At 47.8% G+C, this 24,199-nt stretch overlaps 1 long non-coding RNA gene across 2 annotated transcripts in view; it reads left to right on the top strand.

Annotated features, from left to right (window-relative positions):
* Positions 1-24,199, top strand: part of LOC138521149 (uncharacterized) — a 537,804-nt gene that overhangs the window by 250,471 nt on the left and 263,134 nt on the right. The window contains exon 3 of one of the 2 annotated variants that reach the window (XR_011282952.1): positions 2,432-5,835. The exons of the other annotated variant lie outside the window; for it this stretch is intronic. This is a non-coding gene — a long non-coding RNA (uncharacterized lncRNA). Of the gene's footprint in view, positions 1-2,431; positions 5,836-24,199 lie in introns of those variants that run through there. 2 annotated transcript variants of the gene reach the window in all.

Raw genomic sequence — 24,199 nt, 5'->3', positions numbered from 1 at the left:
AGTGGGGGGTTGTAATGTTCGGAGGCGAAGGTTCGCTTTTTTGATGTATGCTTTTGAAGTGTTGACATTCCTGAAAAATAACGTGGGGAATGAGCCGTGCTTAGGAGAAAGAGTAACATCTGTGCTGAGAGCCTAAAGGGTTTGTTTTTCTTTTGGCAACTGTAAATTTCATGTGCTGGTGGCGAATTCTGTTTAAAGGAAACACACTAAAATGGTTATATTGCATTTTAAGCTGTGCCATGCTTATAATGGGTGAGAGACTCACTTAAAAAAGAAAGTGAGTGATGTTATTTGGATTTTCGATTTTTGTGTATTGATTTGAAATTGCAGAATCAGTTTGCAATGGTTTGGGGGGAAAAAACAATTTATATTTTTCTAAATTGCCTCTAAATTGCCCCTGGAGTATTTTTGACTGTTCCCACGCTATGCCATGGATTTGTACTATTGCCTTATAAGTGATGCATGTTTGGAAATAGTGACCTGTTGACTGTGATACATGGTGAAAAATGTTGTTGACACATTTAACAGCCCACAAGCAATATAGAGTGTGGGTTGCTCTTGCAGGGAAACCGTGCAGGGAGCTGCACTAAATATGGCATTTTTTAAATGCACTGAAATAAGTGGTTATATTCTGGCAATGGTACAACAGAATGAAAAATCTGTGTGTGATAAGATAGCACAAAGATTTAGTGGGTTGCGGGTTCTTTTGAAGGATCGCACATTGCATTGGAGTGAGCTCGTGAAGCCAAACTACCAGGTTACGAGGAAAAAGGAGAGAAAAAAAAACGTATGCTTTTAAATGAGACATTAATCAGTTCAAAATAGGCTAAAAAGACGCTTTGACATTTTGCTAAATTACATGGAGTAGAATCTGATGAGAAGAAAAAGTGCCTCTTTTGAAAATAAGAGTCTTGCTGTGTGTGCAGAGCTTGTGCCTTGAAGCTGTCTTGGGCGAGGTGCAGGAAGGCAAACATAAGTAGAATACTGCACTGCTGTTTAATGAAATGGTGGCAGATATGAGAGCTTTTCTGAGTTGCTGGACAAAAGCAGTGCAAGAAAGAGTTAATCTGGATGAACTGTCTGAAACGAGTGCCTTCCATTGAAGCCGCCACAGTGTAAGAGTTATAGGCAAAGAGATAAGCTTGCTGCGCGAAAGATAAACAATGACATTCCTGCATTCCATCCCCTGTGAGAGACACCGCAGTGTGAAAAAAAAAAAAAACTGAGGAGAGGGGTGCAAAGACAGAAATGCTGATGTACGCATGCTTTCTAACGGCATGCAATAACAGAGCTGATCAGAAGTAAAGAATTTGCCCAGTAACACTGGAAGGAAAACAAAGGCTGCATGCAGGATGGCAGATGGGCACATCACATCTGAACATTGGGGAACCTGTGCATCTGTGAATGGGCTAAGAAAAGACAGCTGCCCATTCCAACAGACATTGCCATGCAAACCGCATTCCCATGCACCATGTGATGTGATGTGAAGTGAAACGCTATTGCTGTGCAAGCTGCATCCCAGTGCTCCATGTGATGTGAACTGAAGTAAAGCGCTGTGCACTGGAGAAGAAACCTCTAGGCGCTTTGAGAAGAGAAAATACACAGCTGGCAAAATGCAAGCTACATTGCCAGGGCTGGAGTAACTGACAAAGACATTATGGCATTCCAGATGGAAGCAAAACTGACATAAAGCGCTTAGCCGTTTTGCAAGAGACAACATGCAGAGCGGGGCTTTGGAGTACAACATGAACACCTCACGGCTTAGTGCAAGAATGAATGATTTGTTGAAGCAACAAAAGAAACTGACTTAGACTATCGCGCTCAAAGGGGTGGTCCAAGAAATCAGCAAACACCCTTTGAGAAAATGATAAGTGAAAAAAAATAAAACAGAGGCTTGAAAGACACTAGCTGTATGGAGAAAAATAAACAAAGCTGCTTGTACAACTGCAGGCGGTATTGGACTGAAGGACTTTACCTTTGAAAAATGGAGTGATGCCAGCAGGGCAAACTAAATCAAGATCATGAGACACTGGAAGCAAGTTGGCGCTTGGCATTCGTGATCGCTTTGGTGAAAAAGAAAAGCATTGTGCGACCTGGGTACTTATCATATGGCTTTTGTAAAAGCACAGATCAGTCTGAGGTACCATTGACCAACTATGATCGCATTGCACAAATGAGTTTGTGATTAGGCAGTTACACCCCGTATGGTTGAGTGTAAATAAGCCCCCAGAAACATGCAGAAGGGTGATAAATAATTGCAGTAGCAATGATAAAGTGTGTAGTTACCTGGTGAGACTTCTGAAGATGGGGGTGGTGTTCAGGGAAGGGGTGGATAACGCTCATATTGAAGTTTTGATGACATCCTAATGTGAAAAATAACAACATTGTACTTTTGATGGCATCCTAACATTTCTGTTTGTATTTTGCCTAGGCAAAAAAGCAAGACAATAGCGCGCCATTGACAGAAGTAGATGTATTCAATTTGCGGGTGACACTGATCAGTCAAGCAAACTGTGCTCAGAGAAAGCGAGTCAACTTTAAACGTGTCCTGCACCGCACTCAATGCTGCTAGCATGCATGACCTATGAGGACATTTGTTCTGCAACCAGCGAAAGGTGTCCAACAGAGTAATAACTTTTGCTGAACTGGCATGGTGCAGACTTGGCTAGTTATCAAATATTTGATGCTGCACATTCAAATGATTCAGTTGCTGGAAATAACTTAATTGACATGTCTTGCCTTTCTTGTTTAAAGGACTATGGACAATGAGTTGTGGACTGTAAGATCATGCACCACAAACAGCTGTGTGACACAGCACTTGAATACTAACACATTGAAAAATGGTTTTTAAATGCACTTTTTGAGATGAATCTGAAAAAACGAAATGGTTTTGCTCTTCCAACTGAATTGCTTTAACCAGAGATGTTTTGCTTTTTGAAAAAAAAAAACTTCTACGTTGCACGTAGGCAGGAAAATGATTTATGAATTGTTGGGGCAGCAGGATTATGCAAGCAGGAGCGTAATTTATTTTGAGATAAAATGAGTGCGCACATCAAAGTCACCTGTGCGTAGGTTAAGATCCTTAATTGAAGTAATGCTGCCAAGTGTGTGAGCTCCAATTTGAAATGGTAACCTTTGAAACACTGGATACTTTTACAGCCAGCTTAAGGCAGGTAAATGAAACCATGACTGACTTGATGTTTGATTTTATGACACATAGTGTGACACGGTTTTTGTTAAACCAACCAGTTTCATGTTTTTGTGGGGACAGCTGTCTCCAGCACACTAATGCAAAGAGTCACCTTTTGATTGTAGACATTTGGAATAATTCTTTGGAAAAGCGCTACAAATGAGTATCCACATGGAATTGCTAGCGTACTGGCCTGGCACATTGTCAGACATCTTTTGTCACTGACTCATATGACTGGTGTCTATGAAGTCATAGGCCCAAATGTTTCAGTGAATGGAAACAAAGATTTGTTTAAATTTGTTTAATGTGATGCTTTTCTGACCAAGAACTGCAGCGAGTGTTCTCGCCAAGATTTTATGGACTATAACTTGACTAAATGCATTTTACACAATGGTGTGATGAAACAGCCACTGCCGGAGGGTAGTATGGTGTTTGTGGCTAAAACTAATATTGTATATGGTAGATATCCCACTTGAAGAAAGGTATTCTCCAAGTCACAATAGGTAGACACTGTGAACATGTTAGATTTTCCAGTAGTAAGGCAACATGTAAATTGTAGGCTGGTAATGCACACCTCCATTATTACAGTGATACACTTAGACATAGATTTATCATGAGGCAATGTTTCCTTAGTACTACCAAGCTGCTACAAATGGAGTCCATTTCTATGGCCCATCACTAGAGTGCGCGTAGCTAGGGAGCTAGATTCATTAATTGCAGGAGCTTTATATGTTTGTGACATAGAAACTGTGCACAATAAGCTAGCCACTATGGGTTCTGATGCCAGCTCTGCTATATAAATTCTGGCCTAGTGGGGCCTATTGATACGCCCAACACTGCTACAAGTATTGACAACCACTGAAGATGGCAGAATTTTAGGTATGAAGACATTTTTTCTGCCATAGGGCAGGTCAACAAGACTGCTAAATACACATGATGCATTGTATGGCAAACATTGTTTAATCAGCAGGTGTTGGCTTTTTACTGGGTGGGGGCGACCATCCTCCACACACTGGCACACAGAGCTACAGTTACCAGCATACATATGGATTGAATTGCTTGCTTTTGATTGCATGAATAACACATGCCATGCTTGATGTAAATTAATAGAATTGTTTTTATTTAGATAACCTGGTGCCCATGGGTTCACCTTGTTCACGAAATTAGATGGTTTCTGGTTGGGTTCCACATACATGGGGGAAGTGTCTAATCACACAGCCCATAGTCACGTTTGAATGCCCTGGGATCAGGGGGGAGGGTAGGCCCTTAGAGTTAAAGGCTGCCAGGTTTTAGAATTGGTAACCATACATAAATGCAATAGTGCATTGTAGATTAGACTACACCGGATTGCCTTGACATTCTAACTGCATGCTGCTTTTTAACTGACAATCAGTTATACAATAATTATTTAGGTATTGTTGTGTAGGCCAGGTTTTGGCTAGAGTAAATGTCCATGTTCACTTTGTGTAGGTATTTTTGTGTAGGCCAGGTTTTGGCAAGGGTATATGTCACTGTTCACTTTGTGTACATTTTTGTTTAGGTAGTGTTTTTTTTACTAACCTTGCATGCCACGCTAACTAACCGCTAGAAGGTAGTTTGCTTAAACCTCTTGCAAAGCCCCAAGGTCTTTATCACTGCACTAAATACTATATTGATGTGTATTAGTCAGCATTTGTCGCACACACGTTGAATAGGGGTGGAATGTAGTGATACACAAAATTGCAACCTTGCCAATCAGGGCTTTAGGTGACAGCATTAGCCGCTGAAAGCCAATAGTGTATTCAAAGTATGTGCTAAAAATGCTGACAGTAGTCTGTTGTAGCACTTCCATTATGCAGTAGTGAGCTACAAGGAATATGCAGGCCTAGTATGAGTGATAGGTCACATTATGCATTGTTGATAGACAGGCAGGGAGAGGGCCCTAGCTCTGTAGCTAATAGGTATTTTTGGAGTGTTTGGAACATTATGGCACCTATATAGCGCTTAGATAGCCAGTCTTAAGCGCTATAAACACTAAGCTATGAGTGCATGCCTTTTAGAGCTTGCAGATGGGGTTAATACATCCCTGCTTCCCTTAGAATATTCTGCCTCACTAACGGTAGCCCTGCATGGCCCCAAGCTAATCTCCTTTTCTCTGGGAAGGCACTGATAAGACATTCCTGAGCTTTGGCAGATGGGCTCCAGGGAGCCAGGGAGGGGCTCAGAAGAAGGAGCAGTGGAAATTAACAGAGTTGGGTTTTTTCCATGAGCCAGCCTATATTTTGCAAAGGGAAAGTTCTGGAACTGTGCGCCACGGGCGGGCAGCACGAGATTATAAAATATAAATGCTCACATGACTCGGGTGGGAGATCGTCCTGTGGACTTGGTTCGAGCAAGATCAAGTGCCCGGAATTTGGAACTCTGACAGCACCCCGACAGCGCTGTCCTCTGAGCGGGGCTTGTTACAGCTATCTTATGAGGGCCAGGGTCTCCCAGTGCTGATTGAAGGGGCGTAAGACTGTGTTTCTCTATGTTTCTCTATGTTTATCTAAGTTCTATGTTTCTCTATATTTTGCATTTCTCTAAGTTTTGTGCTTTGTAATCTTCTCTAACTTGAATACCAAATGTATATGAAATTCACTGTTTAGAATAAATACTAAAACTTATTGAAGGTGTCATTTGTCACTAGCATGAGATCACTGCTCAGGACAATAGAACCTGTATTTTGGGCTGAATTGGGTATTTTTTGCTCTCAAAGGGCTGGCCCCGAGGAAGATTTTGCCCATATCAAGACAGTGGCTTATTTGTCAATTGGCCCAAATGTTTTAGAAATGTCAATCAAGCAATCTTTTATGTTAGTTATTGATAAAAAAAAATCAATAACAGTCTTAAAATTGTTCAGTTCATGTATTCAAACTTTCAAACATTAAATCGATACAAAAGAGATATCACAAACTCTATCTACATACAATCTAAATTCATAATTCAATTGATGCGACCTATGGACTCCGCTCATTCTTAAATCCTGAATTAGATAAGCCTGTTGAGCCGAGGCCACAGCTCGGTCATCAGCCACCTAGAGAAAAGGGACCGCTCCACAGCGGGGAAATCCTGCACCTTTGAGTGCTCCCCGCACACCTGAGCATACGAAGAAGAAGAGGTTACAATCCATCAGGGTTTTCATAAACATCTGAACAAAGAGGCACGCAATAAAGTGATCAGTATGGCGTGTCCAAGTTGCACGAGTAGGACCAATCGGTACAATCTTGAACCTAAAATGAACAAGCCTTTTTTTTGCCGAGCACACTGGCATATGAATTTGATACACTTTATTCATGCCTGGTTACAAAGAGTAATGAGCAATATTACTTTTATTATGTAATTTGAGATCATCCCTAGCCTCTTGAAATATTGTTCTTAAAAGTGTTTTTGCAAATTGTATATCCTTATGTGCTGCGTTATAGAGGGTACATAAATATACTACAGGCAAATACTTTCTTCCCATACCCTAACCAGGGTAAGGCCAGTGAAAATATCACATCTATTACATCATTCAAAACCTCCTTGGAATAGAAATCCAAGGCATTGCACTGCTTAGAGAGCCAGGCAACAACTGGGCTCAGCCTAAACTCATGATATATATAGGGTTGGTTGTACTTGCTATGAAAAGCAAGTGATGGAGCAGTACATGGCAGATTTAAAAATGTCTGACAAAGAGGTCTCCAGCTATCTGATGAGACATAACCTTCTCACAACCCCACAGATCAGAGCCAAAAGGTGTGATTACTCGTGGTTTAGCCTGAAAAATGCACACAACTGCTACAATTGGTTGTTTGCCCAAAAGACACATTATACAAAAGAATTGCACCAGAAGCCTGGGGATTGGAACGGGTTTACTTATCAATATCAACTGGGGTTCTTGGTGAAGGAAACACCCCAATAGGTGAACTCCTTCACCCACTGGAGTCATTGTCCATTCAGCGTGGAGTGAAGTGAAAAGCACCTTTACCTCGACTATCCAGATTTTCGCCTTGGCAATAATAATCGACAGCTCCCTTTGTGCATTTAGAGGGCTTAGGAGTTAATCAATTGCCAGAGGCCAAAAAAGTCCTTTCTACCCTCTCTTCCTCCTCCTCCATCTCCTCATCCTCCACTACTGGCCTGCCTGTGACCTCCTCCCCTTCTCTTCCTTTCCCATGTTCACCCCAGACAATCTTTCTAGACAAGTCTGATCTATTAAAGTTTCATCAAAACAGGTTCTTCCTTGTTCTTCAGAAACATCAAGGACAACATCGACAGCCTTGGCTGAGTTTTGCAATCCCTCTTTTGCCACTGGAACTTTCCCCTCCCGCTGAAGCACCCCCTTGTGCTCCCCCTCCTTAAGAAGCCATCGTCCGACCCTTCCTCTCCTGCAAATTATCACCTGATCTCTATGACTCCTTTCCTGGGAAAACTCTTCGAAAAGCTGGCCATCTCCCAGCTTAACCTTCATACTGAATCTGTTGGTTGTCTCCATGACCATCAGTATGGCTTCAGAGCAGCCAGAAGCACAGAAACTGCTGTCCTGAACATCTGTGAAGACCTGCTCTCCAACCTTGACTCTAACTTCCTTCTGTCCCCATTCTCCTCTATCTTTCTTCTGCTTTCGACATGGTCAACCATGCCATCCTGCTCAAGCGCCTCCGTGATAACCTAGGTATCACTGATCAGGCCTTGGCCTGGCTGACCTCCTTTCTCACTGACCGACCCTCTCAGGTCCCACTGAGGTCCTTCCTCTCTTCTGTCTATCCCTCTCCCTGGATGTTCAACCAATACCTGGCACCTGTCGCCCCCTGCATCGCTGCTCTCTGCTCCATCTTTCAGTGTTCTTTGGATGACAACCAGCGCTCTTTCAAGTTCCCTTTGGCCGCCTCTACTCCTGCTCTCATTCCTGAATGTCTGTCTGCAATTCAGGAGTGGTGCCGCTAATGATCTCTGCCTTAAAGCCAGTAAAATGGAGATCCTCCCCATCAGAACAAGTGATCATAAGAGGGTACCAGCTTATCAAAAGAGCAACATTTACTTGGTGGGATTGCCTCTTAAATAACTAGAGCACTTATGTTGGTGCTCTTGATTATGCAAATTGTTGTTCTTCTTGAATGCCTATTCTTTCTATGGCACCGGGGCCCAGTGGACTCTCCAATGGCTGGACTCTCAATACTCACCCCAACCATTAAGAGGACTACCAAAGAAGCCACATGAAATGTACATGTCTGATTGGGCCTCTTGCATGTTGGCTTTCCTATTGTTTTACATTTTAAACTGCAATAGGAATATATTAATTAACACAAACTTTATAATTATTAGCTGCTGAATCTTCATTATAAGTCTATTACAAAATCCTTCATAAATGTACCTTGTTCTGCCTTTTCATGGATACCTAAGAGACAAAGATTGTTCTTCCATGATCTGTTTTCTAATTGTTCAGTTCTCCTTGAATGTTTTTCTGGCTTCTGAATTTAATGCTGCTTGTTTGAAATAACTTAGGAACCTCTGGTTTGGAAAAAGGAAACTCCAATTCCTTTGTCTTTTCTCTCTAACGATGCCTGAATTAATCAGAGTCACCTGTGCTTCAGTTGATTCACTACACTTTTCAATCCTTCTCTTGTCACACACCCCCCCCCCCCGCTGGAACTCTATCCCGGTGTTGGCTTAGAATACCCCAACAATTATAACATAATCATAACCAAACTTCAAACCCTACAGAATAATGACCTAAGATAGGTGCTCAACATTCCCAGAATGCAGGTCATCTCCGCTCTTAGACGCAGTACTAACTTACTCGCAGTCAAAGACAGAATTCATTTCAAATCTCTAACTCTCACGCATTAATGTCTAGCCAACTCCGCCCCTAAATATCTTGCTGACAAATTTACCAAAAAAAACCTCAGATCGCCCCTTGAGAACTATACACACTCACTGCCTGATTGTACCTAGATACAAACTTCAGAAAGCAGGTGGAAGTAGCATTCCAGAGATGGCTGCTAAACTCTGGAACTTATTACCTATTAACATCAGAGCAGGACCTTCCTACTTCAGTTTCAGGAAGAATACGAAATCCTGGCTCCTGATGTATAAATATATTATCATTTCAAGCTCTGTGTATATATCTGTATGTAACTCTTGCTATTATGATACGATATGATAGGTTATTTATAACGCGCTTAATACCCAGAGGTTTCTAAGCGCTGACCCGGGGATCGAACCTGAGGTTGCTCCATGTCGTTTTGCTTCCAAGGCAAGAACGTCGCCCCTGAGCTATCCTCCGGAGACAAAGTATGTGTAAATACTTGTAAATACCTGTGATGGCCCTATCACTGTACTGTATGTAACTTTTGCAACATTGCAACACTCCCAGATACCTGCGGGTTTGGTGCGCTATATAAATAAATAAACAAACAAACAAACAAATTCTCCAATTTTGCAAATCTCTCAAAACACGGCTTTTTAAGCAACTCCTATTCCAATGGATGCACAGAACAAAAACGTATAGTACAGCGCTCCATTTAAAAGATAAATGCCCACTACACACACTCCGTACAGCGCTCCACTGCTATTGAATTAGGTCTGCGTTTTAAACAATAAAATAAATTTAAAAAATGTTTGCCTCTGTTCCTTCCTCTTTTTTCTTGAGAGAGCGTTAAGATTGTATTGCTGCTTCCTCCATCTTGTGCTCTTCAGCGCTTGTTTTAGATGAATTTATTAGTTCTGTTTTGGCATCTATTGCACATATTTGCACCAGGTGCCACCGATTTTGATGCCTCCAAATTATATTTCACAAACTCTAAAATGCTTTTGATTTTTTAGCAGAAATACTGAATACCCTTGTTTGTGCTGTTATTCCTCCTTCTAGAACTAAGACTCATCCAGCAGTTGCATTGGCACGGTTGACTTGGCAGCTTGTCACTGATGCATTAGTATTGACATGGACAGTGTGAATGCTAAGCACAAAAAAGGGTGACACAAGGATGTAGGTCACAAGGCAGCAGTAGTATATGTGCAACAAAAAAGGTGATTCACCAGTCAAAAAGCAGATGTCTCTTACAATGTTCCTGGTTTGGGCTCATCCTGGTTTTCACTCCAATGTCTAATAGAACACCCTTGTCTTTGTCTTCTTGTTGTGGCTTTTCGTGGTTTCTGGATCCTTTGCCATCAAGTTCGTGATAAAGGCCATCCAAGGCCGGTACTTCTTTGGCTTAGCAAAGTCTGAAAATCTCTTCTGGAAGTCTGGGATAAAGGTGACTCTTTCACACCATGAGTCTGCTTTCCCGCGGTTTCAGAGACAGGCCTGGGGCATCCGCTGTCACCGGACCATCTCCCCGTTTTAGTAGTCTGGTATCCAGGACACACCCCTCGTGATTACTCCTCAGTAGGATTACACCTTATTTGACCTTCTCTGGCCTCTGAGGTCTGCCCTAGACTGAGCTGGTCTGCTGGTACCTCCATGGTCTCTCTGGCTAAGAAGTATGCCTGCTCTCCATCCACCTCCTCGGGTTTTGCAACTCTAGCTTTCCCTCTAACTTTTCTCCATCATACTTCCCAAATGATAGTGGCCCTCTCTTCCTCCAACCTCGTTGGTACTTCTTCTACAGGTAACTCTCCCCGCAAGACCTCCTCAATTACGCTCTCTCCAGATGGTAGCAGGTTTTCTTCAAAGCTCCCCAATACTCTTCCTCCAACCTCCTCAATAAATCGTTCACAAGATGGTTACAATTCTCCTCCAGTGTGACTTCTTACTCCAACCTCCAATTATCTCCTCATAGCTCTTCTCAATAGAATTCTAGCTCATGAATCTCCTCAGAATGCCGTCCTCCATCTTGAACACCCACACTCTGGCTGAGCCAATGGGCTTTTATAGTCTTGTGGCTCCTCCCCATTATAGATGCTGAGGGACATGGATTGCACTTGTGTGGGCTGGGCTGTTCCGCGACTGGACTATGTGACTAAGTGAAAGGGGGTCGTCCTCAGCTTACATAAAAGACTACCATCATCTTGCATTCCAGAAATACCCTGCAAGTGTGTGAGGCTTCCTGTCCTCCCCTTTGGAGCCCTACGACATGTCCGACTTTAAACTCTGTCATTGTGGGGAAATTCTAACTTTGCAACCTCCACAACACTACTGGGAGTAGAACATTAGTGTTTATCATGTTTCTCACATGAACATTGTATTTAAGTTTCATTTCACTCAAGTGCAATTTTGGATCAGCAAGACTCCCACATGTTACACCAGTCTGATGGATGCTATGAAATATCTCCTTTGGCAGTACTGCCAAAGGAATAAATGTGTTCCCCAGTCAGCGCCGAATTCAGAAGGTTGTACTTTGGTTTCCTTAAAGGAAAAGGCATCAGTACCTCTGCTGGGTGTTTGGGTCTGGCTAGGGAGGTGGTCTCCGGGATTTTCAATACTATGAATAGAGGTATCCTCAGGGGTTTAGCCCACTTATTTGGTGATTATTTGGGTTTTGTGTGTGTGGGTGTCTGTTTACTCCTGTGACTGCCGCCTTCCCTTAGTGTGAGGACCCAGTTGGTATGGCCTTGTGAATCAAGTATACCTCCTCTGGGTCCTGGCATTTTTGCTCAGTGGGTTTATTCTTTAAATGTATTTCAATTTTGAATTGTGAATTTTGAATTGTGATGGAGTATGAAAGAGGGGAAGGCTGCTTACCACTTCAGACCCATTATTCCAGCAGGTGCATCTCTTCTGCCTGTGAGGCAGTGACAACATAGGCTGCACACAGTATCCACCGAAATGCTTGAGAAAAAAACAATCGAGTGCGAGAAAATGCCGAAATCGACACCGGAAAAAAAGAAAACAGAGATGTCGTGTAAGGGGAGCAGGGTGTGACGTCCTGAGTGTGCACTGGGCATGCGCGAGCCTCGTTTGGGCCCGCGCATGCGTAAAGGAATAAAGGAAGTCCGTGCGGCAGTTGCCGCTGGGTGATGCAACCGGCAACATCGCGTCCTGCATCTCTGTGTATGACGAGTGTGTGTGCTTGTATGAGTGGCTCCCCTGACACCGCGGGGCCACACAACAACTGGCGACGAGGTGGGATGCTGCCCGAGCGCTCGCGAAACACATATGGCATGTATTAGCAGCGACGTCACGGCAGATGAGTCACGGACCCGGCGGGTGCACTCCGGCGACGTTCTAGAAGCAGGAGCACAGTGGTAGCGGCCTGAGAAGGTGCTCGTGCGCCACTGGATCCATTTCTACCAAATTTTTGGGACATCTGGCTATCTTCCACACACAGAGGATGGCCCACTGAAGACAGGCACCACATGAATGGGACCTGGAAGCTGCAAATGAAATAAGGAGGCCACACCACGCAGTAAGAGAAGTGAAGGTACGTGCACTACCCTGCAGAGTCAGGTTTGCGGCCTCCAGCCCATCAGGAGGTGCCTGTGCGACCTGTGAACATGGCAGACAGTGAAGGAGAGGCAGAAACTGCAGCAGTGGTGGCGAGAGCACAACAGGGATCCTTGTTACCTATGCAAGAATTTGATGTGTCAGGTCCCCCTTCGAAACTGGGCCCAAGATGGCGGCTCTGGATAAAAAAACTGGATATGTACTTTACAGCAACGGGAATTAATGATGACGATGCAAAGAGGGCCACCCTGTTGTACTCGGCAGGCCTTGAGGTCTTACGCATTTACGAGTCCCTCAACTTGCAGGTAGTCACATACGCCGAGGTGAAGAAGGCGCTGGAGAACTATTTCATACCGCTCTCAAATGTCGATTACGAGAGGTTCCTCTTCTGCGGGGAAAAGCAGAGAGAGGAGGAGTCGCTCGACCAGTTTTGTGCCCGGCTTCGAATGATGGCCACTACTTGTCGATGGGACAATGATGAGTGCATGAAACGTAATCAGGTTCTACAGGGTTGCAGCTCCAGCAAACTGCGGACACAAGTGTTAAGAGAACCAGGTTGGACCCTGCAGCAGATATTGGACAGTGGCAGAACATTTGAGCTGGCCGAGTCCAGAGGTGCGAAAATGGACGCAGCGGTGCGTCCAGGAGCATCGGAAGAAGCGTTCGCCATGGGGAAACGGTCGACGTCAAGAGACAAGTGGGGGCAGAGAAAGCAGGAAATTCGCTCTACTGCGGGGTCTGATTACATTTGCCAGCAGTGCGGCTATGATCTGCCCCACTCAGAGGAATGTCCAGCCAAGTCTAGGTCGTGTGGCAGATGTAATGGACCTGGCCATTATGCCAGAATGTGTTGCGGCCCCGCCCCGGTGTCACTGCAGAGAGGCCCAGCCAGAGCATGTGGCGGTGGCTCGGGGAAAATGCGAAGCATCGCGGCTTTGGAGCAAGAGATACACAGGCTGCAAATGGCAGAAGAGGAGGAGGAGGAAGAAGAAGAAATATTCTTCATCTCAAACAATGCTTCAGGTGCCAGGAACAAGAGACAACCTAAGTGCGTAGTGGACATCCATGGGGTGCCGACACATGTGCTCATCGACACAGGTGCATCGGTCTGTGTGCTGGCCGCAGACCACTATCGGCGGATTCCGGGACCTCCGGCGCTAAGCACATCAACTGCCAAAATCTTTGCGTTTGGAGGGGATGCCCCCCTTCCAATTGATGGCGTGTTTGTAGCGCCTGTGTCCAAGGAAGGTAAGACCATAAAGGCACGTTTCTTCGTTACGGACGTGAGCCGCCACTCGTTACTCAGCTGTGCAGTGTCCGAGGCTCTGAATTTGGTCCATTTTACGATGGAAGTTTATCAAGTGGACATCGAGACACTGTTAAACAAATTTACAGGTATTTTTGAAGGGGTCAGAAAGTTAAAAGCACCACCAGTGCGGCTGCACATTGATAATACGATCAGGCCAACCGCCCTTAAGCACAAGCGGATTCCGTTCTACCTGAGAGAAAAGGTAGAAGAGGAGCTTCGCTCGCTGGTTGACAATGACATAATTGAAAGGGTGGAAGGGCCGACACCCTGGGTATCCCCCATAGTGGTGGCGCCAAAGCCGAAGCAGCCAGGGGCTGTGAGAATTTGTGTGGACATGCGTCTCCCCAACGCCGCAATTAAGAGGGAGAGGCACCTTACGCCAACTCTGGATGATATTATAGGCGAACTACAGGGAGCCAAAGTGTTTCGAAATTGGACCTATGAGCCGGCTATCACCAGCTTGAGCTCCACCAAGACTCTAGATTTATCACTGTCTTCACGACGCACGAGGGGCTTTACCAATTTAAACGTCTGAGTTTTGGCATCTCCTCAGTGGCGGAGGTTTTTCAGAACACTATAAGAGGGGCACTCGCAGGCCTAAAAGGGGTATTGAACATTAAGTGACAACATCTTGGTGTTTGTGGACACAGAAGCTGAGCACATGAGAAGGCTCGAGAGCACACTCAAGAGGTTGCAAGACCTAGGCCTCACCTTGCACCGACAGAAATGTGAGTTCCTCAAAGATCGGATTGGCTTCTTTGGTTTCATATTTCACGCAGCAGGAGTGTCACCGGACCCGGAGAAGATCAGGGACATTCGAGAGGCAGCGGTGCCAACATCCCCCACGGAGGTAAGGAGCTTCCTGGGGATGGTGAACTATTGCGAACGCTTTATCAAGGGCCTCGCCTCCTTATCAGAGCCCCTCAGAGCATTGACCAGAAGCGATGCCGTGTGCAAGTGGGAAGGCAAGGAGCAGGAGGCGTTTCAAGCCCTCAAAAATGCCCTGTCGGATGGGGACACTATGGCTTACTTGAACCCCGCCGTAGAGTCAGAGATTGTCGTTGATGCCAGTCCGGTGGGAGTGGGGGCAGTGCTTTTGCAGCCGGATGGAAGGGGGGACATGAGACCCATTGCGTATGCCAGCAAGGCCCTCTCTGATACTGAAATGCGATACTCACAAATTGAGAGGGAGGCACTCGCCATTTTATGGGGCTGTCACCATTTCGGCCTATATATTTTGGGAAAGCCTGTTATAGTGGTAACCGACCACAAGCCCCTACTACCAATACTGGCGGGTCTATCTTCGGAGCCGCCACCAAGAATAGAGAGGTGGATGCTGGCACTGATGGAGTATGGGGTGCGACTAATATATAGGCCAGGCACCAACAATCCGGCGGATTACCTATCACGTCACCCCAACGCTGGAGGTACCAACAAAGACGGAGATGCCAGGGACTGTTCTGTCATGTGGTGGATGGGGCGCTCCCCGTAGCATTCTCTAGATTAACCATTGCCTCAGAGTCATCCAAGGATGAAGTTTTTGACATCACTAAGGAGGCCATTAGAAGTGGAGACTGGAGGGAGATGCTGCGCAACAACTCCCGGCGCCAGCAGGAGGCCCAGAGACATCTTCAGGCACTCTGGTGGGTAAAGGAGGAGCTCTCGATCTCAGATGATGGTCTGAGATCTGAGAGGGAGGCAGATTGTAATCCCGCAGACACTAAGGAGGCGGGTGCTCGAACTGGCACACATCGGATACCAAGGGTAGGTCAAAACGAAAGCGAGACTACGACCAAAGGTGTGGTTTCCGGATCTGGAAGAAAAGGTCGAGGGCTTCGTGAAAAGGTGTTTGGGTTGCCAGGCGGCGACCCCAGGGGAAAGGGCTTCCCCTATAAGCTTGATGGAGCGGAGTGAGAAGCCTTGGGGGACAATCCATGTAGACTTTGGTTCGACGGGTTGGGGCATGTATTTCCTGGTGGCCGTTGACCAATGGTCAAGATACCCGGAGGTGGAGGTGGTAGAATCGACGGCAACAGAATCCACCACGAGGGCATTCGACAGAATGTTTGCAACACACGGTTTTCCGGAGATACTCTGCTCTGACAACGGGCCGCCGTTTACCGGCAACCAATTTGCGCAATATCTCCGAGATAAGGGAATACAGCACCGCAGAGTCTCGCCACTGTGGCCTCGCGCTAACGGAGAAGCGGAAAGAATGATGCGCACACTAAATAAAGTGCTGAGGATCTCGGCCAACGGGCGTGATGACTTGCAGAAGAAGCTAGTGGAGTTCTTGCGGGAATATCGGAACACGCCCCATCAGTCCACGGGTGTTGCCCCGGCGGAGGCACTGTTTGGGCGCTGCCCCAGAGGAATGATACCTGAAATTGAGGGAAGGAGTCCGGGCATCATAGACAATGAAAAAGTACGACAAGAGCGGGCCATGCACAACCAGAAGGAAAGCGACAGACGAGGCCTGCAGGGCAAGGAGATCCGCGTCGGAGATTCAGTGCTAGTCAAGAACCGTCACCCCGAAGGAAAGCTAGCTCTACCGTTTGAACCACACCCTTGGAAGGTCACCCATGTAAAGGGGACCATGGTGACGGCCGCCTGTGAGCGTGGTATGGTCACGCGCAATGTGTCCTTTTTCAAGAAGGTGGACACATCAACAGGAACGTCTGGTCCAGAAGCCATGCCCGCCCAGGAAGGGGGCCCTGAAGAGCTGGGTGAGGCACCCATGAACATTGGAGCCCCAGCGGCAGAAGCGAGCACGGAGGCCCCACCAGTCACGTCTAGGTATCCCCCAAGAGAGTCCAGGAGACCGCCTGCCCGTCTCAAGGACTATGTTTTGGACTCAGGGGACTGAGCTCAGGATACCGGTGACCGTCAGAGAATGGCGAGAAAAGACCTGCGGTCAGGTCCCTCCAGTTAATGTTTTATTAAGTTAACATCATGTTGTTGTTTGTTATTAAAGATAAAAAGGGGTTGTGACGTCCCGAGTGTGCACTGGGCATGGGCGAGCCTCGTTTGGGCCCGCGCATGCGTAAAGGAATAAAGGAAGTCCGTGCGGCAGTTGCCGCCGGGTGATGCAACCGGCAACATCGCGTCCTGCATCTCTGTGTATGACCGAGTGTGTGTGCTTGTATGAGTGGCTCCCCTGACACCGCGGGGCCACACAACACAGGGGTTGCGGGAGTGTCCCCCGCGCGCTCTCCTTACTGGACAATAATGCGTGATGGGGTTGTGCCCTGCTTCCCTAAAAACGAATGCGGTGGACGAATAAAGTTTAAAAAAAAAGAAAAAAGCATCCTGCTGCCGAAGTTCCACCTCTGAATGGGGAGGCGGAACTCGCGTCGCATGGATGGAGCCGTGCAGAGGAGCAGCAGGTAAGTCAGCCACAGAGGTAAGTATGGATGGTAGGAGGTGGAGGTTGGGGGGATAGCGGGCGTGGGGTGATGTGCGTGATTATTTCGATACGTGCATGTCGAATTTGTGATTTTCGTACATCCCCGCACACATCTTGGATACTGCATTGGGAGGGGAGCTGAATGCAGTGAGGACTGTGTTGTACATTATTCTATAAACCACATATCTCAGAGCCAATAATAGATGGTACCAACTTCAGAGACAACTCTATGTCCTACCCAAGCAGGTGAGGATTTTCAGGATTTAATGTAGACTTGCTTTTAAGTTGGATCCTGGACCTGGATAGACATATTAGGTTTTGCAGTTTTAGAGTAGCTACATTTACCAACGCACAATGTATTCCTCACTTTATCAAAAAATCGTAATACAGCTCGAGTAGCGACCAATACCAAACCTCAGGTAGTTTGTTTTTCCAAACTTCTCTGTACCTTCTCAGAGGGAGCATGTTTGACATTAAGAAAGCCCGTATTCATTTATCTGTCTTCGTATTTATGGTCTGTCCTGATTATTCTCTCCTTTGTCTTCCATAGTCCTTGAGGGTACACTGTTCTCTATTCATTCAAATGAGCCTTTCCTCATCTTGTACATGTTTAGAGTATTAGGTACTTTGACACATCATCTCACTGAGACTCAGTAAAAATCCACTGTCCAACAGTTAAACTGAACAGGCCATAGAGTCTTATCATGAATGCCAAAAAACTCACAGATACACCACAGACCAAGAACCACTGTTACACTACCCACCCTAGGCAAGGGATCAGGAGGACAGCTGGAAGGGGGACTGGGATAATGCAATCAAGCAAAGCCTGAACAACTCAAAATAAGTGGAGCATTGTTTGAGTGGCACAACTTTTCTGGGTGGCTGGGGCTGACAGAAACAAGCTTGAGAGGAGTTCCTGGGTGTCAGAAGTGTTGTTAAGTGAACGATTACTGCAGTTTAAGTTGTTACCTTCTGGTTCTGAACAGGAAACGCACAGAGTGGAAAAAAGGTCTCCCATAACAGTGTAGCCTTGACACCAGCAGGAAGGGTTAATAATAATATCTATTTCTTATAAAGCGCTACACACCCATGGGTTTCAGAGCGCTGCAACTAACAGATGACATAATTATCCCAGAGACTGGTACTCATGTACTAATATGTCAAACAGGCCTCAGAGAGGACTGAGGTCGGCGAGGAAGGAAAAGAAAGGTGTCCTAAAGGTTGTATGGTGAGACAGTAGATGCAAATGGATTAATGGGCTGGAAGAGTCTGGGGAAGGAAGTCAGGTGACCAATGAGGGCATGGTGTTTTTGTTCACAGTGGGGGGCAAGTGGTATAGACTTTCCCATCTTGTTGCTCACTGTGCCCCATCTACTGTTGGCCTTCCCTCAAGGCCGCATTTTGCACTCTCCATGATACTGCTGGAGCCAATGTGTGTTTCACCTTCTCTTTATTGATTCTCCTTCTAACTGCCTTCTCTCCCCCCTTGCTCCTCCCCTTCCTCCCTCTTTCCACTCCCTCCCACTGTTCTGTGCCCTCCTCTCCTTAAAGGGGCTCTGCCCTTTATTCACTCGCAACACCCCCCCCCACTTAACATGGGACTTCCCGGGCTACATTTGCTCAATAAGCCGTTGGGGTCTCTTTGTGGTTCGATACGGCCTGCTCAGTTGCTCGCGGGTCTCCCCCACCTTTTCTCATTGTGGTGTTTCATATGTCCCTTCGCTCTCTGTTTCTCCCATCACGATCACTTCCTCTTTCGTTGGTTCATATTCCTCTAGGTATGACTCATGGAAGAGGGAGGCCTGTGGAGTTATTTCACTGTGGTCCTTTGGCATTGTTGTCACTGGTTCTTTGTCCGTTGTGGCTAGGATGGGGTCTGTGCGGTCCGTCCTTTCTTTGGTTTTCCTTGTCTCTCCCATCTCTTGTTCATGTGTATAGTCTTTCACCTGGGTAACTCTAAGTGAGCTGTAGTGGATGTTGAAGAGGGCGCGTGGTAGTGCTGTCCGATGGCTTAGGCTGCTGTGTCCTATGGCGGGACTCAGTATCATGTGGATGGCGGTGGGTACTCTGCGGTGTCCCTGGGTTGGGTCACAGCGTGGTTGTCCTTTTGGTTGTACCGGCTGTGCTATTCCCCATTGGACTACGTGTGCTTGGGACCTGCCCTGGGGGTATGCTTCCTCTCTGGTTTGATGACGTTGCTCGTTGTTGACGTTGATTGTGGCTTCTGCGTCCCCCCCGTTTTTGGCATCTCGTAGGGCCTCAGTGGTTTAACTCTGGGTGTGGTGGGTGCTCATGCCGGGGCTGGATGGCTCTCATGACGGCAGTCTGTGCCCCTTGTGGTACCAGGTATCTCTCTTGCAGTGGCGGTGCCTGTATGCTCCTGTGTATTGACCGGTCGTCGGGCCCTCTTGGTAGGTGTGGATCTCTAGCCAGGCTTGGTGGTGGCATAGGTTGGCATGCGGGGATTGTGGGCGGTCTCACTGTGCTCATCACCTGAAGGTGGCTTTCTTGGCCACATCGCCAGCATCTCCTTCCGACGGCCGGGCATGGTCGTCTGTGTGGGACCCCCAATCCGCACCTGTGGCATTGCTTCTCGTTCCGGGTTTAGTGTCGTGGGTTTCTGATTCCTCCCCTTCTCCTTGGTCTGGTAGGCCCAGTGTATCCCGGCTGTCCTACTGTGAGGGCTGCAATGAAGTCACTTTGGTTTTTGTTCTCTATTGTGGCTGACTGTGCGTCCACTCGCTCATGTGTTCTTGCCAGGTTGAGTATCATTTGTAGGGAGAGGGGCCTTTTGAGAAGAAGTTTCCTGAGTGTTGACGAGGTACACCCTTCTATGATCCTGAGTCATGTGGCCTCCTCCTCATTAAAGTTGTTGAAGTCGCAGCTTCTAATTTTCTGTTGGAGACGGATGACGAACTCGTCAATGGACTCATGTGGAAGCTGCACGTGTTGATTGAATGCATAGCGTTCATAGTCCTTGTTGGAACTTACTATCAGCCTGACATTGACTGCCGTGAGAAGTTGTTGGTACGTGGTCCTTTTTTGTGCTGGAATCGTCTTTATTATGCTTTTTGTTTCTTTTCCTGCTAGATTCATGAATATGTTGTTTTTGTTTGAGGGGTCCTGGTTCCCTATCGCACCTACAAAGTCTACAAATTCCTCAACCCACTCCTCCCACCTTTGTCCTTGATCATGACGTGGGTTGAGTGTGAATGGGTCAGGATGTCTCATGAGGACGGCGTGGGATGTGGGACGCAAGTTCGCTAGGGCTTGTGATCCTGCGTCAGCTGCTGGTACCTGGTCAACCATGGTGGCTGGTGCTTATGGCCACTCCTCTCCTGTGGTCGTAGAAGCTATGTTGAAGGTGCACTGTGGTGGCGTTTCGTCCTGCTTTGCCTTTCTTCCAGAATGTGGCATGGACCTGGCACTGTTGGGGCTGCCGGCTGTGTCGAAGTCACGAATTTTGGCCACTGTGCGCTATTGCGTGTTCCTCTGTAGTGGTCCGTCATATGCTGGTATGGCACTGGTGGAGGGACCTTTGTGTCTGCGCTTGTTGTGCTGCACCTGTATTGTTGGCTGCCAGTGTGCATGTGTTTTGCACCCGTCGTGCTGCCCTTGTTGCTGACTGGCAGGTGTTTATGTCGACGTTTCCCTTGAGGTCGTTGAGGCTCTTTCTGCAATGGTGTGGTGTGAGTATCTTTTGTTTTGTGGGTAGAGGAGGGTGGGTGACGTGGGCCTGGTTGTGAACCTGTCTCTGGTGGGGTTAATGGCGGCGTTTGAATTCTGGGTACGGACTCACAGTGCCTTTTTGCATGCTCCTCAGCGGCAGGTTGCTGTATTTTGGTCCCTTGTTCTGTGTGGCCCTGTGGGTGGCGCCCTGCCACTCTTAGTCTCGTATTGGTACTTGCCGGTGGCAGGTGTCTGTCGTTGTTTTCCTGTTGCCCGTGCTTTCCTGTGAGCATGCAGGCTTTGTCGGGGCTGGCCTGCGGTCCTGTGTGGTCAGGTAAGCAGTCTTCCGTATGTGGTAGTGAGGGCCTGCTCAATGTGGGCGCTGGTATAGCGTGAATGTTTGTACATATATGTTTTTTTTGTTTGAGATGCGGGTGCGGCGGCTATGGGATGGCGCCGTTTTGCTGCACCCTGCAGTGTTGGTTGCTTCGGGTCTGTGGCAGTGGGGGAGAGGTTCTTATTGGCTCCCGGCCATGCTGCTCACTGCTGCCGTCGTTGGGGCGGCCTCCTTCACTTGCCACAACGTCTTCCTTCAGCTCATTGGATCCTTCCGTGGGTCGCCAGGAGCTGTTGGGCACTTCTCCTCCTTGGTGGAGTCCTCCCGCTCACCGGGTCTTCCCGCGTGCTCGTGGGCTCCCCTCTTCTTTGTTTGCTCCTTCACTGCTGCCCGGTTCGCAGGCACCCTTTTTGTGGGTTTCCCAGTCTTCTCTTCTGCTGGGCACACCGGTGCTTCTCCGGCAGGGCACATAGCCTTTCACTGCTGGGCTGGGCCTGTCAGCTGCTCCTTGCCCTCCTCCTTGGCACCTTTTCACACCGCATCACATACACGGTGCTGCTGGGCTCGCCCCCGTCTTCTTCTTCTCAGCGTGGCGCTCCTCTTCCGCGGCGCTCTTCCTTCCGCAGTATCGCTGGGCTCTTACTTCCAGGACTTCCATATTACTGCCGGGCCCGCTCGTCCCTCCATTTCACGCTGCCGGGCACCCCTGTCCCTAAAATGGGGCTGCCGGGCATTCGGGTCCCATCGTAGCACTGCTGGGCTCATTGGTCTCCTCTTCTACACAACGTGGGCACGATTCTTGTCGCCAGTTGTTGGCCTTCCCTCAAGGCCGCATCTTGCACTCTCAATGATACTGTTGGCGCCAATATGTGTTTCACCTCATCTTTATTGACTCTCCTTCCAAGTGCCTTCTCTCCTCCCTTGCTCCTACACTTGCTCCCTCTTTCCACTCCCTCCCACTGTTCTGTGCCCTCCTCTCCTTAAAGGGGCTATGCCCTTTATTCACTTGCAACATCTACAGGCTGAATATTTGTGCCATAAAATGGTGAGGCAGTGCTGTGGCCTGTGACGGCCATCTTTACCATGCGTCCGTTTGTGCACCATTCTCTGTGCAGCGACCTAAGATGGAGGCCCAAGCAGTCAGCAGAGGCTGGAGCTGCAGAGTGTCTCTGATGATCTGCTGCGAGCCCTCCAGCCAGTAATTAACAGTCAAGGTTTCTGTGGGCAGGCCTCGCTGTTCCTAAAATAACATCACCTGGGGCATTCTTGCCTGGACAGCCCGGCGCTGGGAGGCTTTGCTGAGGGAATCATCTCATTGCCTCTTCACCGAGCTCACCCTCACCCTGACACTGGTCTCTGCCTCTTTGCTCATGGGGGATTCCTGTCTCTCTTTTGCCTGCCTGAATAACTTTCTTCAACCCCCTTCTAAGCCTTGTGTGCCAACTTGCTCATGCTCTTTAACTTCTTTGTACCACCTCTTCTACTTGTCCTGCGTCTGTTGCTCTGTGTTCCTTCTGTGATGTTGTGAGGCTGGGCCTCACTGCTAACTGGGGCCCCTGTAGGGTCTGTCAGGGAGCAGGAACAACACAGACTCACAGGTGCTTGAGTAACTGCCGACTGTCGCGTTTTCGCGGCAGTCGGTTCTTGTATGAACTCACGTTGCGTCCTGACGTTATTGTTGTGGCCTAAATAGATGACATGACGCTGTAGGGTTTCTAACAGTCTTTATTGACTGACAACAGGGAGAAAGGCTCTAAGGGGGCCTGGTGATTCTGGGCGCTTACTTACAGTTCATTGCGATCAAGTCCTGTGCTTTCCCAGTTGATTCACTGTGGAAAGGTTGTGCTCACCGGTGGCACGCTGTAGACTTCTAGGGCCCCCATGAAGCCTCCTGTGGCTGTGGTGGTACACCCTAGAAGCTGTGGTGTGAGTTCTGTCACTCACGGCCTCTTATCCTGTACTCAGGAGCAGCGCTCCTCTGTGACCGCTTCAGCTGGCCCAGCGCCAACTCTGAAGCGGGGACGTTTTCCCGCGGAGCGTGGGCTCGCGAGATCCCGTCTCGCGAGCTCCCGCGATCATGTGATGTCCCCACACACCTCCTTTGCTGGGAAAAAGGATGGGTGGTCACTCCATGATGAAGTCCGCATATTTCCTGGGTTTCCTTCTCTCTCTCTGGGGCCTGCCAGGATCGGGGTATGGAGCTGGATCGATGAAGTGTCTTTGGGAGGGTGCTGGTGATTCAGGTTCTCTTTGTCCAGCTCTTTGCTGTGATTCCCTGGGTGTTGTTGGGGGAATGGGGCTTGCAAAGTCGTTGTGATGGTGCGGCTCTATGGTATCTCTACTCGGGAGGTGATGGTTCTCGTATGACTCTTGGCAGACTTGATCTCCTCCAGTGTCTCCTTGCGAGTGTACCGTGTCTTCTTTCCTGCGGTACATGGCTACCCTTTCTAGATTCCATCTCCTGCCATCGCTGGTGCAGATGTGGTTTGCCCCTCTCTCCATGACTTCTATGGGACTGCTGTATCTGGAACCAGTGGAGGTGTCCTTGTGGGGAAGTCGTATCTTCACCAGATCCCCTTTGTTGACTTGTGTGTGTCGAGCGGCTCGGCGCAAATCCCTCTGTGCTTTCATTGCTTCTTTGTTGCGCTGCATGCGGCACGTTATGTCATCCATGTCAACATCTTCGTCGGCCCTCACTTGCTGGAGCCATGCTGGTACCAGTGAGGATGCTGCCCTTCTCCCCCTCAGCAGATGGAAAGGTGAAACACATGTGACGGCGTTGGGGGTGAGACGGTGGGCCGCTACGGCTTCTTTGACTGTCTTGTATGGGTCCAGGCCTGAGGCATGAGCCAGTTGTAGCGCCCCCTTGATGAAGCGGTTTGCCCGCTCGACTAGGCCATTTG

The sequence above is a fragment of the Ambystoma mexicanum genome, chromosome 13, assembly GCF_040938575.1.
Source record: "Ambystoma mexicanum isolate Mex_15411 chromosome 13, UKY_AmexF1_1, whole genome shotgun sequence".
Taxonomy (NCBI): Eukaryota; Metazoa; Chordata; class Amphibia; order Caudata; family Ambystomatidae; genus Ambystoma; species Ambystoma mexicanum.
Note: the sequence above shows the minus strand (reverse complement) of the source record. Positions and strands in the feature narration are given on the sequence as shown.